The following is a 16,975-nucleotide window of genomic DNA, read 5'->3' on the forward strand; positions in this document are numbered from 1 at the left end:
AGGAGGTGGAACGAGTGCGGGAAGTGCTCGGTGATCACTGGACGGAGTCTACGGGAATTCGAGGGTCCGGAGGTTGGCAACGTTTCGGCGGAGGTCATTGAGGAGGAACACCGGAGGCGTGAGCTCCAACGATTTTTGTGCACAAACTGTTAACTTTAACAAGAGTGGCGTCTTTGTCTTTTATATTTGGTTTCTCTACTAACCACACAACAAAATAAGAGATATAAAGTGTAATCATTTAATAGCTGGATAGAATTGGGGACCACGTGAAGTGATGGAGAGATTACAGACCAGATAATGTTCTAAGTGTCGGTTGCCAGAAAACCATTGGCAAGAACTCGAGGAAGAACACTTCCTACTTCTTTTTAAAATTAGGATAACATTATTTGTTACATTGCTAAAACAAGACAGGCTTCCGAATACCATTGCATCTCTATTGGTAGAGTAATCCTTCAATACCGTACCATGTGAATAGCCTGGATTGTGGGACTCCAGGTCGGTCTTACAAGAGATATAGTTAAGCCTGGAAAATTGTAGCTATGGAGGAAAGATTGGATAAGTTTGGGTTGTTTTCTAGTCTTGAGATGTATAAAATTGGGAGGATTAAATGGCAGAAATGAGAAGGACTTATTTCCCGAACGGGGAATAAAAAAAAACTGAGGAGCATAGTAACTGCTGGTAGTATTAAAAGTATTTTCACTCAGAGGATTGTAGAGGGATCTGAAATACTTCCAAGGCATGAATTCCACGCATATTTAAAAAGTAGATGAATATCTAAAGAGCTGTGATCAACTGGGCTACAGAGCCTGAGGTAGGACGTGGAATTAGAATGGGTAGCTCTTTTCTCGACCATCCCAGATACAGTTTTTATGGTTCTATGAGCTTGGCTTAGAAAATAGGCAGGTAAGTTTTATTTTTCGAAACACAATTTAGTTGTTCAATTAATTTTTAAAAGTGTTTATACTTGTAAACTTTCAACTTAAAAAACTTTCTTTTATCAAGTTTTTTTGGAATGTGTCATCTCAGGTGTTTACAGAGAGAACATTTTGAGATGCAGATGTACCCTTTTTAACAATGCAACTCAATGACACATTAGATCCTTCACCCTTTCCAGCTCTTTGCAGATTCAGTCCTGAAAACAAAAAGCAGAAAACTAATTTTGAGCTTAAGAGCTTGGCAGATAAATATCATATTGTCTTTGGAATTTTGCAGTGACAAAGGATCGCAGATCGACATTGTAGACTGCTTTTCTTTTCACAAATTCTGCCTGATTCCGTGCGTGTTACAGCAAGCTACTCACAACATTTCTGAGCCAAATCCCACAGTCTCAGAAGCACAGCAAATTTTACAGTTTATCATTAAACTGCAGAATAGAATGAATTATGTCACTGGATGGAACAATCAGCTATTGAAAGAAAACCTGCTAGAAATTTAGGTAAACTTTTTGAAAACAGAAATCAAAATATCACAGATGCTGGAAATGTAAAGAGAATGACAAAATATTCAGCAGGTGAAGCAGTGTCTAAAAAGAGAGAAACAGAATTGCTGAAATAATATTTCAAAAGTCACTGTCATTGTTTCATGCTCCACCTCCTCAGGAGAAAGTACTGTACTACTCATTAAAGAAGTCTGCTAAATAAATGAACAACAGTCACGTGCAACCTAATTTTAAAAAAAGTACTTTCAATAGGGGAGAAGGCATCCCATTATGTTTAACTTATAAAACAGTGACACTACCAATATTCTGAGAAGTCCTTTTCCAACTAAGGCTGTATTGCCCAGTGACATTACCTTTGTAGAGAAAGTGGTTTAACCTTGGGCTTCTCAGCAGCAATGGAGGAAGGGGTTTTGATTTGTGGTTTGGTGGAACTGGACACTTTGCTTAGTTTTGCTTGAGTCCTTTTAATCGATTCATCACAGGACTGGTAATACAAGAGAAAGAAAACGGTGAAATGTTCAAAGGTTCATTTTATTGTCAAAGTATGCACGTACAACTCTGATATTTGTCTTCTCCAGATAGTCCTGAAATACAGAAAGACCATGAGAGTTGATGAAAGACACCAACTCTCCCCCACCATCAGTATGAAAAAGAAAAGAAACAATAACAATCCCTGACTCCCTGACTCACAGAGAAAAACAGCGACAATAACAATCTGCAATCCCCTGACTCACAGAGAAAAACAGCGACAATAACAATCCCTGACCTGCTCACTTGCAGAAAAAGCAGAGACAATGGCATTAAATCCACACTGCTCCCCCACAGGAAAAAAAATTACAATAACAATCCCCGACCCCCTCACCTGCAAAACAGACCAATGACAGTAACATCAAAACCCCCAACCCCCACCTTACACACAAAATATTTACAGCTCACCCACCCACCAACCAGCCACAATTAACAAAACACCAAAAACCTGAAGGAAACCAATATGAAGTACAGTCCAAAATTCACATATGTCTCAGAATATTGGAAACAGCTTTCCATCGGCATACGAAGGCAGTGGCTGCAAACTCAACAAATCAGCAAAAGCATTTTCAACTTAATAAATCCAATTTTAGTTGGTCAATTAATCAAGGCTGACAACTGAAAATATTCAGAGGATGGCAAATCAATTTGGCTAAATGCTGTAAAAAATAAATTGTAAAGACTGCAACAATCCAGATTTCTCCAAACTTTCAGAAAGCGTTGCCTCCTGCTGCTTTAACATAGCAGATACAAAGCAGGAGAATAGCAGCAATTGAGGAGAGACAACCGAACACACTATTGAATGCTGCATACATTTCAAAGACCTTTGGAAGTCAGAAGCAATATAGCAATGAGTTGAGGGTGATATAAAGGATTTTCCAACAATGAAACAGAAACAAAAAGAATAAAGGTAGATCAAGTCCTTTGAATAATCATATACTTAATTTCCTCAAACACCAGGAAATCTGCACATGCTGGAATTTCAAGCAACACACATAAACGTTCACCAGCAAACTTTATATGTTACTTAATTTCCTCAACAATTTTCCAAGTTAAACAATGAATATTGTGGAGAGCAAATTGATTTTGGAGTAGTATATACATACAACTTTCTTATTGCCCTCATCAAAGACTGGCAGGGCAGTCAAGGTAAGAAGGTACGACGATAATCTTACCCTTAGCTCTTTAATGAGACTGGCCTCCTCTGCCTTCAATCTCTCCTTCCAAAGCTTCTGCTCTTTCTTCAATTTGTTTACAACAGATTTATGTTTCCTCAGATCATCTTTCAGTGCATGAATCCTGCCCTCAATATCACTCTGCTCAGATACTTTCTCTGTTAGGGATGCAATGAAATCAATGTTATAATAGGTATTAGCTTCCAATTCAACCAATTATTTATCACTCAAAATACATATCTCAGCAGGGTGAAATCAACTAACAATTTTACTTAGTTTCTATCCATTTATTGCTACTTGAAGCTTAAATTTCCAATTAAAATCCACCTGCTTCAATGCAGTAATAGCTGCAAGAATTAAATGGAAACTCTCACATACCATTTTGTTTTGTTTATCACACATGTCCTGAGATCCCCAGTGGCAGGAAATGCATTTTGATTTTGACACTGTCCTCCTGGTACCATTCTCCTGTAAATATAATCAAAAGCTGTCACTGTACAGTGCAATCAGATCCATAACTCACTAAATGCACTCTTAAAGCTCAGAGTACTACTAACACACAGCTGAGCAAAGCAATAGACTCTTAAATGTCTTCTTAATTGGCCCAGTAAGCCGACAGATGAAGGGCAAACAGGGAAGGAAAGAAATACTGATATCCCCCAAAATACCAATTACGCACATAAAGCCCCAACCTCGTCGGACACCGACCGGCCAGAGTCACGGCCTCGTTGGAGACGTGGCTCACACTCTCAACAGCAAATACAGTTGTGGACTCATTGAGATCATAAGCAGGGAAACATCAGGAAACAATTTAAATATAAAATCAGATTTAAAAAAAATGGAAGCTAATGGTGAGCATTGCATCAATAGGCAGAGAAACACTTGCTGCAAAATAGATTACATGCAACATTTCACTAACCAAAGCTAGAACTCACTGACCACTGCTTTTAAACCTTTTCCTTTGTGTGGTACAAATCTTGCCAGTGTAGTTTTCACGTTGATTTCCAGAGTTCAATTTGATTCGGGCTATTTAATCCCACACCCTGTCAAATACAGCCTCATTAAAGGCAGTCACTCAAATCACCTGTAAATACTGCACTAACTCTGACCATGGAAAGTCAAAATGGGCATGGGGGAACAGATTACTGAAGAGCAAATGCCCCTTAAGAGCACTGTTGGTGACACCTCCCATTACTTTTATGATTGGACAGTAATTAGCCAGATCGGATATACTCTGTTTTTGGTGGATAGAATGTAACTAGGGACATGTAGTTGCCACTGACAGACCTGTACTGGATACGCTTGGCATGCTAGGCATTTAGTTCTGAAGTGCAACTTTAAGCACGGCACATCGGAGGTTACCCATTTTCATTATTATTGCTGTTCCTGCTACTCGCTCATTCTTTGATTTGGCTGAAAACTACCATTATAACAGTGAGGACTTTGGGAGGAAGCACAGATGCATCATTCACTCAGTTCTTCCAGTTGAATATAGTTTCACAAAGTTCATTCCAGGCTCTGGTTTAATTGAAGGTGGGGATCTTTACTGGAAAAGTGTCCTCATGTTAGCTAACCTATCACCATCACGACTGTGTGAACCAGGGTGGCAGAACTTTGATCAGATCCATTGGTTGGGGAACTGCTGAACTCTTCATTGAAGATGAGAAAATCTGCAGATGTAGGAAATCCAAAGTAATACCCAGAAAATGCTGAAGGAACTCAGCAGGCCAAGCAACAGCTACGGAAAAGAGTTAACAGTCGTGGAACAGTCCATGTTTCGAACCTAAACAGGCATCACTCCACAACTCTTCCTACGCTACAAAGATAACTGCATTGGTCCTGCTTCCAGCACCCATGCTGAGCTCATCAATTTCCTCAACTTTCTCCAATTTCCACACTGCCCTCAACTGGCCCATTTCTGACACCTCTCTCCCCTTTCTCGATCTCTGTCTCCATCTTTGGAGACAGTTTATCTACTGATACTCTTTACAAACCCACTGACTCTCACAGCTCTCTGGAAAAGTCATCTTCCCACCCTATCACTTGCAAAATTGCCATTCTCTAGCCTCAGTCCTCCATCTCCACTGCATCTGCTCCCAGAATGAAGCTTTTCATTCCAGAACAACTGAGATATCCTCCTTCTTCAAAAAAAAGGGTTTCCTTTCCTCCACTATCAACACAGCCCTCAACCACATTGCACAAATCACCCTCAACCCTTCCACCTGCTGCCACACGAGGGATAGGGTTTCTCTTGTCCTCACCTATCACCACACAAGCCTCTGCATCCCGCACGTAACTCTCTGCAACTTCTGCTATCTCCAAAGGGAGCCCACCACCAAGCACATCTTTCCGTAGGAATCACTCCCTACACGACTCCCTTGTCCACTCATCCCTCCCCACTGATCTCCCTCCTGGCGCTTATCCTTGCAAGCGGAACAAGGGCCACACCTGCCCCTACACCTCCTTCCTCACTACCATTCAGGGCCTCAAACAGCCCTTCCATGCCAGGAGACACTTCACCCGTGAGTCTGTTGGGATCACCTATTGTATCTGGTGCAAAATGCCAGGTTGTACAGCTGGATCAAAGGCTCGTCTCCACTAGGAAAGTTACAGGCACAGATTGCAGTGTCATTGCCCAGAACAAGAGTCTATTAGTAAAGTAATTGATAGTTGTTTCTGCTGCCAGAAAGTTGTCACGGTGCTTCACCAACAACATCTTAAACCGGATGGAAAAGACAAGAATGAGAATTCCCAACCAACCTTTAACTTTGTTGGCCCCAGCTGCTCGCACTTCAGCCTCCCAATCTTTCAACAGGTTTTGGAAAGCAGGAACCAGATCATTTTCCGCAATTTCAGGACCCACGGTTTTCTGAAGCTTTAAAGGCAAGAGAAAGTAAATGAGTAACAAAGATAGAGCGGGTTTCAATAGCAGCAATCTGTGCATTAACACGTGAACAGAGGAATCACAAAGACAACACCATCTTTCTTTTCCACACTCGCCTCGCTGCTGCCATCAGGTAGAAGGTGCAGGAGCCTCAGGACCCTCACCACCAGGTTCAAGAACAGTTACTACCTCTCAATCATCAGGTAGAAGGTGCAGGAGCCTCAGGACCCATACCACCAGGTTCAAGAACAGTTACTAACCCTCAACCATCAGGTTCTTGAACAACAGGGGATAAGTACACTCATTCGATTGAGATGTTCCCACAACCAATGATCTTACTTTAATTACTCTTTATCTTGTTATTTCATACTCTTGTTATTTATTGCTATTTATTTATATTTGCATTTGTACTTTATCTTTTATTGATCCTGTTCAGTTACTATTCTATAGAAATTGCTGAGTATGCCCACAGGAAAATGAATCTCAGGGTTGTGTGTGGTAACCTCACTGTTACGAAAGACCTAGATTAGTACCCTGTTTTCGCTTTCAGAAGGCGTTTTCACTGTTAAGAAAAAAAAATCAGCGGGCGATAAAAGGCAGCAGTCGATAAAAGGCAGCACACGATCTGAGTAGCTGCTCTCCCCCGGATTCGGAATGGCATTGCTTAAACACGAGCCTGTGAGCAGCCATTTGCAAGATGAGTTCTAAGGTATCGGAAAAGCCTGAAAGAGCTCGTAAGGGTGTTACACTTAGTGTAAAACTAGACATAATTAAGCGTTTCGATGGTGGTGAACGAAGTAAGAACAACGTGAGTTTGGCTTGTGGAAGCTGACGGACATGATGTTGAAGAGGTTTTGGCATCCCATGACCAAGAACTGACAGATGAAGGCCTGATGCAATTGGAAGAGAAAAGGATAACAATGGAAACCGAATGAGTAATGATAAAGTACGACTTTAATTTTGAAAGGGTACGTCGGTTTAGGAGATATTTGCAGGATGGTTTGAGTCCTTACAAAGAACTGTGTGATAGAAAAGTGCGCAGGGCTCAGCAGTCAAGCAAGCCTTCCACATCAGCCACAGCAGACGACGAACCTCGACCTTCGACACCGAGGCGGGCAGAGGTAGAAGATGAGCTGCCCGCTCTAATGGAAACAGACGATGATGAGATGACACCCCAGTGTCCCACCACCCCAACCCCCAGGCCACGGACAGATATCGATTTGTGGAGAATGCAACGGTAGCCGGGAGGCACACAGCACATCTTTAAGAAAGAAGCCGAAATAAACAAGCTAATTAATTAGGTGCCAGCAACACGTAATTGCCGGCCCAGATCAGAGATGACGCAATCGGAAATCGGCACTGATCTGGGCCAACAGTTACATGTCGGGCGGCACCTAATTAATTAGCTTGTTTATTTCGGCTTTTTTCTTAAAGATGTGCTGTGTGCCTCCCGGCTACTGCTGCATTCCTGCCTGCTTCGCAGCAATGTACCGCTCTGCAGATTGGAGGGTGGGGGCCACTGCACCATCCAAACTCTGACTCAACCTAACACACCATCATCAGTGTGCTCGGCGCTGCCTTCCCGATTCTGGTAAGTAATACTACACTGTACATACATTATTTCTCCTTTGTATCGGCTGTGTATTTTTATGTGTTATTTGGTATGATTTGGCAGCTTCATAGCTTAAAGGTTAGTGGAGAGAGTGTTTTTGCCAACAGCACTTGCGTGAGATTTCCTGCCGATGGCGCTTGCGTGAGATTTTTGCTACGGAGAACACTGCCGGCAATGATTGTGGAAAGGTATTTCTACTTTATATAGGCTGTGTGTTTATCATATCATTCCTGTTTTTACTATATGTTACTGTTATTTTAGGTTTTATGTGTTATTTGGCATAATTTGGTGGCTATTTTTGGGTTAGCAAACGCTCACAAAATTTTCCCAAATAAATAAATGGTAATTGTTTCTTCGCTTTACTACATTTCGGCTTACGAACCGTTTCATAGGAACGCTCTACCTTCGAATGGCGGGGGAAACCTGTATGTACTCTGAAAATAGCAACTTCAAAATTGAAAATCTGAACTGTACTTTAGCTACGGACTTCACTGCAAGATTAGTTTATATGTGGTCTTGAGCATAGAAAGTGCCTTTTGTTATGGTTTGTCATTAGCAATGATAGCAGAACATTATAAATACAATAAACTCTGTACCAGTATAATGCAATTGTTTTCCAATAATGGGTTGGTGCCAATTTCACAAGTGCTCTGGCAACCCTTATCTTGTTCTGGCATATTCCCCCTTCCTTTCCAGTCCTGATGAAAGGTCTTGGCCCAAAATGTGACTGTTTATTCACTTCAATAGATGCTGTCTGACCTGCTGAGTTCCTCCTGCATTTTGTGTGAACCCTTTCCCATGAACTTTCCTTCAACTATCACTTTCTAGAATATTCCCCTTCTCCTCTTCCCACCCCCCACCGACGTTCTTGTTCTGGCATCTTCCCCCTTCCTTTCCAGTCCTGATGAAGGGTCTCAGCCCAAAACGTCGACTGTTTATTCACTTCCTTAGATGCAGCCTGACCTGCTGAGTTCCTGCAGCATTTTTGTGTGTGTTACCTTACATAGAGCTTATTTTTGAACACGGGTTAGTTATCTTATAAAGACAAACAATATAAAGTCTTTGCCTGTTCCAAGGGTAACAATCCTAAGCTGACAAAATGGCTGTGTTTTCTGTGTCCTTTTGAACACCGGTCCATCTGTAATTTGCTTTAATTTTCGATCAGGTTTACAGTTTTGAATTATGTAATTTTATCATGGGTGGCGGGGTGGAAATACATCTCTACCAAGAGAGGTGTAAGGCGTTCCTTCCCTCCGCTAGCCTGCAGGTCACCCTTGGGCAAGGTGTAGCACCTGCTTAGCCAACCCCACCCCCCCACCTGCAATCAGGGTCACGTGAAGCCATGGGGTAAGAGGAAAGAAACCCAGAGAAATGTTGCCGTTGTGTTCAGATGTTTATCAATGATTGGATACCTCATGCTCTGGTAAAGAAATAAATGAGAGGGGAGAAAAAGGGAATGGTTAGATAAATGATGTCCATTTAGAAGTAGTATTCTTTAGTGTTACCCAGGTAAAACATAGTCACAGTCATAGTCATACTTAATTGATCCCAGGGGAAATTGGTTTTCATTACAGTTGCACCATAAATAATAAATAGTAATAGAACCATAAATAGTTAAATAGTAATATGTAAATTATGCCAGTAAATTATGAAATAAGTCCAGGACAAGCCTACTGGTTCAGGGTGTCTGACCCAAGGGAGGAGTTGTAAAGTTTGATGGCCACAGGCAGGAATGACTTCCTATGATGTTCTGTGCTGCATCTTGGTGGAATGAGTTTCTGGCTGAATGTACTCCTGTGCCCACCCAGTACATTATGTAGTGGATGGCAGACATTGACCAAGATGGCATGCAACTTAGACAGCATCCTCTTTTCAGACACCACCGTGAGAGAGTCCAGTTCCATCCCCACAACACCACTGGCCTTACGAATGAGTTTGTTGATTCTGTTGGTGTCTACAGCTGTAATGATCTATCCTTGATAATATATCCACAGATAAACCAGCTGCTTCAGTACAGATTTTACACTCATAGAGAACAGAAAGATTTAATCTCAATGCCTTGGGGTGGGACCGGAATTTTCTGGCCTTAAGAGACGGAATTTTAAATTTTTAAAGAAAGGCAAAGTTGAGAAAATATTGTCGTTGATGGCTCTGAATTCGAAAGTATGGTACACAGACAACAACGTGGGCAATTGTAATCAGCCAGTTTCTCAGGTCAAAAAAACAACTAAATAATGTTATTTAATCATTAAACAATGTTTCTTGATTGTTAAATAATATTAACCTGATTGTTATTGTTTGCAATTAACCTATGTAGGCAATGTGCCTTACCTTGAAGATTTGGATTACACTGCGGTGAGAAAAGCACGTTGATTTCAGTAGATCCGAGTGTTTTCCCAGGCTGGGAAAGTCTAAGACTAAAGGGCATAGATTTAATTGGAGACACAGAACGCAACAAGCTGTTCCGGCCCTTCAAACTGCACCGCCAGTAAGCCACCAACTTGTGCAACAATCTACAATGACCCTTTAACATACTAACCGGAATGCTTTTGGACTGTGTGAGGAAACCGGAGCACCAGGAGGAAGCCTGAGGCAACAAGTTTTATACTGAGAACAAAGACCATCTGGTTCAAAAACTATAAACACACAGGAGATTCTGCAGATGCTGGAAACCCAGCACAAAATACTGGAGGAACTCAGCAGGCCAGGCAGCATCTATGGAAATGAAATAAACAGTCGATCTTTCAGGCCGAGACTGCTCTTAAGGGCTATAAATCTGCCGATGACACAACTATTGTTGGCAGAATTTCAGATGGTGACAAGGAGCCGAAGAGGAGTGAGATAGATCAGCTGGTTGAGTGGTGTGGCAACAATCTGGCACTTGTCAGTCAGACCAAGGAACTGATTGTGGACCACAGGAAGGTGAAGTTGAATCACCACCTCCCTACACCATACCTGGTCTGTGTGAAGTCAGCAGTGGGAAGGAACCAGCAAGGTCCAGTCCATCAAAAGCTTTAAGCAGCATTTAATTAATGCACTACATCACAAAATTTACCACAATGACAGTAAAACCAAGGAACTGATTGCGGACGTCAGGAAAGGGAAGTCAAGGGAACATACATCAGTCCCAATCAAGGGGACTGTGGAAAGGGTGAGTAGTTTCAAGTTCCTGAGTGTCAAAGTCTCTGAGGATCGTCCTGGGCCCAACATATCAATGTAATTACAAAAAAAAACGCACAGAAGTGGCTACATTTCATTCAGAGTTTGAGGAGAATTGGCAGGTCATCAAAGACACTCTCAAATTTCTAGAGGTGTACCACGGAGAATGTTCTAACTGGTTGCATTGCTGTCTGGTATGGAGGGAACACGACACAGGATCAGAAAAGGCTGCAAGTCGTTATAAAATCAGCCAGTTCCATCACAGGCATTAGCCTGTCTGGCATCCAGACGCTTTCAAAAGGCAATGCATCAAAAAGGGGGCATCTATTAAGGGCCCCATCACCCAAGATATGCCCTCTTCTCTTTGCTACCATCAAGGTGGGGGTACAGGTGGCACACTCAATATTTCAGGAACAGCTTCTTCCCCTCTGCCATCAGATTTCCGAATGCACAATCAACCCATGGACACTACCTCAGTAATTTTTAAATATCTACACATTTAATATATATAGTAATATTTTAAAATTATATACTGCTTTGTACTGCTGGCATAAAACAACCAAATTTCACAACGTATGCCAGTGATATTAAACCTGATACTGGGATGAGGTGAAAGTAAGGAAATAGCACCCTTCGTGGAGGAGATAGATGAAAGAGTTGGAGAGTTTGCAGAAGATCTCAATGAGAGGCTGTTGGAGATTCAGAAAAGGAAGCGAAGTGTCAGAATAAATTTGTAAATCCAGGTAACTCTGCGGCAAGATAAAAGTTGGTGACAAAGGTGATGAAAATGTTGGGCTCCACACGAGAGTATGAAGCAGCCCTGATATTATTGATGCCAGGGAGAGGAAGGCGAAGGTGTGTACAGGGATATGTTTGGACAACCAAAAGATAGCTGCAGTGAAAGCCCATGTGACTGTATCCTTTTAGTCCCATTACTCCTCAGGCTTTTTTGAAAATTTGTTTAAGCTTACTACTCGCTTTTCGACCTTTCGGCTCATTTTTAAACAGAACTGAAGTTCCTCTTAACTTCCTCCAGTCAAAAGTAAAAAATATCAGTGTCATCAACCTGTGCACGTGCTGAATCCCCAGATCCCTGGCACTAGGCCAACAAGTTTGTTCTAAACCCTTGTCACAGGATTATCCTTCAGATACACTGAAAAAGATCTGAGCTCAATTCAGACCAACTTTGTTCTATTTCACATCCATGTTTAAAAACAAGATAATTAAATGAATCTGGAAAAAAAAATCTCAGCACCTTTTGGCATGTCAGTCAAATAGCTTTTATATTAAAAATACACAGGTGCTTGACTTAATGATTTTTTTAAAACTATATTAGAGGAACTAAAACAACAGGAATTCTGCAGATGCTGGAAATCAAAGCAACACACATCAAAGTTGCTGGTGAACGCAGCAGGCCAGGCAGCATCTCTAGGAGGAGATGCAGTCGACGTTTCAGGCCGAAACCTTTAGTCAGGGCTAACTGAAGGAAGAGTGAGTAAGGGATTTGAAAGTTGGAGGGGGAGGGGGAGATCCAAAATGATAGGAGAAGACAAGAGCGGGAGGGATGGAGCCAAGAACTGGACAGGTGATAGGCAAAAGGGATATGAGAGGATCATGGGACAGGAGGTCCGGGAAGAAAGACAAGGGAGGGGACCCAGAGGATGGGCAAGGGGTATATTCAGAAGGACAGAGGGAGAAAAAGGAGAGTGAGAGAAAGAATGTATGTATAAAAATAAGTAACAGATGGGGTACGAGGGGGAGGTGGGGCATTAGCGGAAGTTAGAGAAGTCGATGTTCACGCCATCAGGTTGGAGGCTACTCAGACGGAATATAAGGTGTTGTTCCTCCAACCTGAGTGTGGCTTCATCTTTACAGTAGAGGAGGCCATGGATAGACATGTCAGAATGGGAATGGGATGTGGAATTAAAATGTGTGGCCACCCTCTGAATATACCCCTTGCCCATCCTCTGGGACCCCGCCCCCCCGCTGGCTTGTCTTTCTTCCCGGACCTCCTGTCCCATGATCCTCTCGTATTACCTTTCGTCTAACACCTGTCCAGCTCTTGGCTCCATCCCTTCCCCCTCCTGTCTTCTCCTATCATTTTGGATCTCCCACTCCCCCTCTAAATTTCAAATCCCTTACTCACTCTTCCTTCAGCTAGTCCTGACGAAGGGTCTTGGCCTGAAACGCCGACTGCACCTCTTCCTAGAGATGCTGCCTGGCCTGCTGCGTTCACCAGCAACTTTGATGTGTGTTGCTGTTATTAGAGGAACTAATTGTGTTTTCATGGCTTTTGACAGAATCAGAAGGGATTCGAGCTGGAACAGAAAACCTAAAGACTAGTTTTAAAACATAAATGCACCATATCATCATACCAAAGAGATGCACTTTGTGCTGTAGCAATAACACGTACTTCAGAAAATTTGTCTGCCACCATATAGCAAACACGCCAGGATTTACAATCCACTGCCTGCCGGAGGGTCGGCATCACCAACGCTTCCAGGTCTTCCTGGGGCAGCAGCTGGGCTGTGCTCACACAACCCTCAACTGCCAACAGCCTCACCGAATCCTGTGAAAAAGATGTTCAAACCGGGTTTGAGCTGGTTCTTCATTAAAAAACAAAATTAATTTACTGAAGTTAACATTAGGAAGAACTAATCTCATCAAAAAAATCATAAAAATAAATACTGACAATATAACAATTGTTTCCCAGATGATATCCATTCAGATCACCTAGAAAGTAGCAACAGGTTTCATTACTTTGCAATGTGTGCTGGAATCTTCCCAGGATACAAGTACTGGAATGGAGATACTGAACTTGTAAGTTATAACTGCTGAAAAGGCATGTTTAATTGGGGCCCATGCAACTGTCCGAGGCTACACCTTTAGTTTGGAGAAAGTGGGAGAAACCTAAGTCAAACTTGAGAGTAAGAACTAGTTCTACCAGGTGAGGAAAGATGGTGATGAAGGGGAACTGATAAGGTCTGTTGTCTAGAAAGAAGCAGAACTTTAAGGACTTCCTGGAAGGGGATGAAAACGTATAAACACTAAATCCACAGTGAAAATAAAGTGATCTGGGCCAGGCAACTGTAAGTGACTGAAGTGATGGAGAGATGACAGACCAGATAATGTTCTAAGTGTCGGTTGCCAGAAAAACATTGGCAAGAACTCGAGGAAGAATACTTCCTACTTCTTTTTAAAATTAGGACAACATTATTTGTTACATTGATAAAACCAGACAGGCTTCCGAATACCATTGCATCTCTATTGGTAGAGTAATCCTTCAATACCGAACCATGTGAATAGCCTGGATTGTGGGACTCCAGGTCGGTCTTACAAGAGATATTGTTAAGCCTGGAAAACTGTAGCTATGGAGGAAAGATTAGATAAGTTTGGGTTGTTTTCTAGTCTTGAGATGTATACAGTTGGGAGGATTAAATGGCAGAAATGAGAAGGACTTATTTCCTGAACGGGGGATTAAAAAAAAACTGAAGTCCATAGTAACTGCTGGTAGTATTAAAAGTATTTTCACTCAGAGGATGGTAGAGGGATCTGAAATACTTCCAAGGTATAAATTCCCCTCATATTTAAAAAGTAAATGAATATCTGAAGAGCTGCGATCAACTGGGCTACAGAGCCTGAGGTAGGACGTGGAATTAGAATGGGTAGGTCTTTTCTCGACCATCACAGATATAGTTCCCATCATATTTATTCTTATGGTTCTATGAGCTTTGCTTAGGAAATAGGCAGGTAGGTTTTATTTTTTATTTTTAGAAACACAATTTAGTTGTTCAACTAATTTTTAAAAGTATTTATACTTCTAAACTTTCAACTTAAAAGACTTCCTTTTATCAATTTTTTTGGAATGTGTCATCTCAGGTGTTTACAGAGAGAACATTTTGAGATGCAGATGTACCCTTTTTAACAATGCAACTCAATGACACATTAGATCCTTCACCCTTTCCAGCTCTTTGCAGATTCAGTCCTGAAAACAAAAAGCAGAAAACTAATTTTGAGCTTAAGAGCTTGGCAGATAAATATCATATTGTCTTTGGAATTTTGCAGAGCAGAGGATCGCAGATCGACATTGTAGACTGCTTTTCTTTTCACAAATTCTGCCTGATTCCGTGCACGTTACAGTAAGCTACTCACAACATTTCTGAGGCAAATCCCAGAGTCTCAACAGCACAGCAAATTTTACAGATTATCATTAAACTGCAGAATTGAATGAATTATGTCACTGGATGGAACAATCAGCTATTGAAAGAAAACCTGCTAGAAATTTAGGTAAACTTTTTGAAAACAGAAATCAAAATATCACAGATGCTGGAAATGTAAAGAGAATGACAGAAATATTCAGCAGGTGAAGCAGTGTCTAAAGAGAGAGAAACAGAATTGCTGAAATAATATTTCAAAAGTCACTGTCATTGTTTCATGCTCCACCTCCTCAGTAGAAAATACTGTACTACTCTTTAAAGAAGTCTGCTAAATAAATGAACAACAGTCACGTGCAACCTAATTTTAAAAAAAGTACTTTCAATAGGGGAGAAGGCATCCCATTATGTTTAACTTATAAAACAGTGATACTACCAATATTCTGAGAAGTCTTTTTCCAACTAAGGCTGTATTGCCCAGTGACATTACCTTTGTAGAGAAAGTGGTTCAGCCTTGGGCTTCTCAGCAGCAATGGAGGAAGGGGTTTTGATTTGTGGTTTGGTGGAACTGGACACTTTGCTTAGTTTTGCTTGAGTCCTTTTAATCGATTCATCACAAGACTGGTAATACAAGAGAAAGAAAACGGTGAAATGTTCAAAGGTTCATTATATTGTCAAAGTAGGCACGTACAACTCTGATACTTGTCTTCTCCAGATAGTCCTGAAATACAGAAAGACCATGAGAGTTGATGAAAGAAAAGACACCAACTCTCCCCCACCATCAGTACGAAAAAGATAAGAAACAGTAACAATCCCCGACTCCCTGACTCACATAAAAAAAACAGCAACAATAACAATCTGCAATCCCCTGACTCACAGAGAAAAACAGCGACAATAACAATCCCTGACCTGCTCACTTGCAGAAAAATCGGGGACAATAGCATTAAATCCACACTGCTCCCCCACAGGAAAAAAAATTACAATAACAATCCCCGACCCCCTCACCTGCAAAACAGACCAATGACAGTAACATCAAAACCCCCAACCCCCACCTTACACACAAAATATTTACAGCTCACCCACCCACCAACCAGCCACAATTAACAAAACACCAAAAACCTGAAGGAAACCAATATGAAGTACAGTCCAAAATTCACATATGTCTCAGAATATTGGAAACAGTTTCCATCGGCATACGAAGGCAGTGTCTGCAAACTCAACAAATCAGCAAAAGCATTTTCAACTTAATAAATCCAATTTTAGTTGGTAAATTAATCAAGGCTGACAACTAAAAATATTCAGAGGATGGCAAATCAATTTGGCTAAATGCTGTAAAAAATAAATTGTAAAGACTGCAACAATCCAGATTTCTCCAAACTTTCAGAAAGCGTTGCCTCCTGCTGCTTTAACATAGCAGATACAAAGCAGGAGAATAGCAGCGATTGGGGAGAGACAACCGAACGCACTATTGAATGCTGCATACTTTTCAAAGACTTTCGAAAGTCAGAAGCAATATAGCAATGCAAAGAGCCCTAAGAATGAGTTGAGGGTGATATAAAGGATTTTCCAGCAATGGACCAGAAACAAAAAGAATAAAGGCAGATCAAGTCCTTTGAATAATCATATACTTAATTTCCTCAAACACCAGGAAATCTGCAGGTGCTGGAATTTCAAGCAACACACATAAACGTTCACCAGCAACCTTTATGTGTTACTTAATTTCCTCAACAATTTTCCAAATTAAACAATTGTGGAGAGCAAATTGAGTTTGGAGTAGTATATACATACAACTTTCTTATTGCCCTAATCAAAGACTGGTAGGACAGTCAAGGTAAGAAGGTACGACGATAATCTTACCCTTAGCTCTTTAATGAGACTGGTCTCCTGTGCCTTCAATCTCTCCTTCCGAAGCTTCTGCTCTTTCTTCAATTTCTTTACAAAAGATTTATGTTTCCTCAGATCATCTTTCAGCGCATGAATCCTGCCCTCAATATGACTCTGCTCAGATACTTTCTCTGTTAGGGA

The 16,975-nt window shown here is 41.3% G+C and overlaps 1 long non-coding RNA gene across 1 annotated transcript; it reads right to left on the bottom strand.

Moving 5' to 3' along the window:
- Positions 1–5,900: 5,900 nt before the first annotated feature.
- Positions 5,901–13,358, bottom strand: LOC140204484 (uncharacterized). The gene is made up of 2 exons (XR_011887646.1): positions 13,210–13,358; positions 5,901–6,016 (listed from the first exon to the last, which is right to left on the bottom strand). It is a non-coding gene; the product is annotated as an uncharacterized lncRNA (long non-coding RNA).
- Positions 13,359–16,975: the final 3,617 nt, after the last annotated feature.

This window comes from Mobula birostris, chromosome 10 (assembly GCF_030028105.1).
Source record: "Mobula birostris isolate sMobBir1 chromosome 10, sMobBir1.hap1, whole genome shotgun sequence".
NCBI classification, from domain to species: domain Eukaryota; kingdom Metazoa; phylum Chordata; class Chondrichthyes; order Myliobatiformes; family Myliobatidae; genus Mobula; species Mobula birostris.